The sequence below is a fragment of the Musca domestica genome, unplaced genomic scaffold (genome assembly GCF_030504385.1).
Source record: "Musca domestica strain aabys unplaced genomic scaffold, Musca_domestica.polishedcontigs.V.1.1 18, whole genome shotgun sequence".
Taxonomy (NCBI): Eukaryota; Metazoa; Arthropoda; class Insecta; order Diptera; family Muscidae; genus Musca; species Musca domestica.
In genome coordinates, this window is record NW_026712238.1 from 8,464,180 (window position 1) to 8,466,649 (window position 2,470).

Here is a 2,470-nt window from a genome sequence, read left to right on the forward strand (position 1 = left end):
TGTCACTAAAATCATCATAATACCGAATATCGAGAGGTACCGTTATCCATTTTACACATTTTCTATACCAAAAGTCCTGTACATAGACGGACGGACATTGCTAAATCGACATAGAATTTTATGCTGATGAAGAATATACATACTTTTTGGGGTCTAAAATGTATATTTCGAGGTGTTACAAACGGAATGACAAACTTAATATACACTCCATACTATGATGGAGGGTATAAAAATAAGAAGGCATTTTAAAAGCAACTTATTATTACAAAACCTAAAATATTTTTGACATATAAATGTTCGCAAGTGCTGATGCATTCATCTGTATTGTATTGTTCATGATTGTCTCATATGCTTGTTATTGCCAGTTTCATGAGATTGTTCTCTCTCTTCCATCGTTGTGTCTCTCTTTTCTATGTATGGCATAGGTTTATCGATGTTATCGAACACATCGATAACTGATGCAATTTAACGGCAAAAAATTTAAATAAAAGCGGGAATGTTTTTCTCTGGGAATGAAGGAATTTATCAAAAAAAAAAAAAAAAAACATGAAATGGAGTTGTTATTGTATTAAGAACCCGATATTCTCTTAGATTAAAATATTGTGAAAAAAAAAAACTATCAAACAAATAAAACTATTTGTTGCATTTCTGATTTGTACCTTTGATATTACAAGACTCTAACTTTATGGTCTGTTCCACAAGCAGAAGCAAGCATTTAAAACTTTTTACTACGATTACAAATTTTCCCTTTATGATATCGAAAAAATTGCAAAAATAGTAGATTCTTGCAGGTTCTGGAAGGTATAATTCAGGAATTGTCCAGCTACTTTTTTCTGAGAGATAAACGTAAATTTATTTATTTTTGCAAGAAAAGTCAGTCAGTCAGCCTTGGTACGCAGGCGTGTGTTAAGGCTGGGTTTTGCGAAATTCGTACTAAAAGGATAGGAAAAGTACTAAAATGTACTAAAAATTAAATACTTTTTTTTGGACAAACGGAATGAGCTGGAATTCTGAAATTTGGAAATAGAGTCACTGTTGGAGTATGGGACATATGTCCCGAAGGGTTTTTTTTTGGAAATTCGAACTTTAAGGTTAAGAAAGTTCTAAAATGGTACAAAATTTTCATTTGGTATTATGTGAAAGGAACACTAAAAATTTGACATTTGCTATGCGAATCAAGGTTGGAAGTAAGTTCGATATATGAAGGTGATTTTTCGAAATGTGTGCCAAGTGTCGAACCCTTCTACATGGTACTAAATTTGTACTAAACCTTTTGGTTTATGATGAACGGATGAAACTGGAATTTTGAAATGTTGTATTGGGGTTCTTGTTGGCGATAGGTTTGTGAAAAATAAGTAGTTTGGGAATTGTGCAATACAAGTGCACGAAAAGTAGTAAATATAAGGATGTTTCGTACAAGACCAAATCGGATGAAACATATACCTACACCTATATCTGGATAGATTTTCACTAAATTTGGTGTATTTGCTTTTAGACTGAAATCGGTAGGATGTGCCAAAATTCAGGTCATATGATATTTGGTGCACAATAAACCTGAAATCGGTTGAAGATATATATGTGAGCTATTTCGAAGTTTGATCTGATTCTCACCAATTTCAATAGGGTTCGTCCTTGGGCCAAACAAATATTGTTTGAAAAATTTCATCTTAGTCGGATAGCAAATTCGACCTGTATTTTGTTTACAAGAGTGCATGGACAGACGGACGGACTGACTGACATGCATAAATGGATTCAGAGAGTGATTCTATGAAGACCATCAAAAGTAACTATGGTTCGGTTCTCGATTCCTTCTCCATGTTACACACAAATGTACAAAGAGATAATACCCTTACCACTATGTGGTGTAGGGTATAATGAAATGCAGGGGGTTCTGATCAGTATTGCCGCATGAACTTTATCCCAGAAAAATAGCAAGTTCCTAAGGTTCCGTTTTTTATAAAAAAATCCTTATATTTCTGAAGCAAACACCATTACCTTACCTCCTCTACTGTGGATAAAATTTCCTTTATTTCCAGCAAATACCATCCTCTTCTCCTGCCGAAAAAATTCTCAACTAGATTTTCATTTCCCAGTTCACAAAGGTCAAGAAACACAATGCAATTGCAATGGGTTCCGCTTCTTTGTTGTTTGTTTTTGTCGTTTCGTTTAAACTTGAAAAGTCTTCTTTCACTCTATTCTGATGATGACGATGATGCATTCCATTTCAACAATTTGCGTCTGGCGGCAGACGGCACTAAACAGAGAAATTACGTCTGCTTCGGATTTTCCTCAAAAGGGTTCAGGGTCATAAATTTCACTGATTCGGCGGCTGGTATTAAATGCAGCAGAAATACACCAAAAAAGAGGCGAGCCCGCGGCAAGAGTAGCCGCAGGCAATTCTCACTTGACATTTAGAAATTGTTTACGAAAATAGAAGCGATAAAGAACGTTAACCTCATCGAATCTGAAA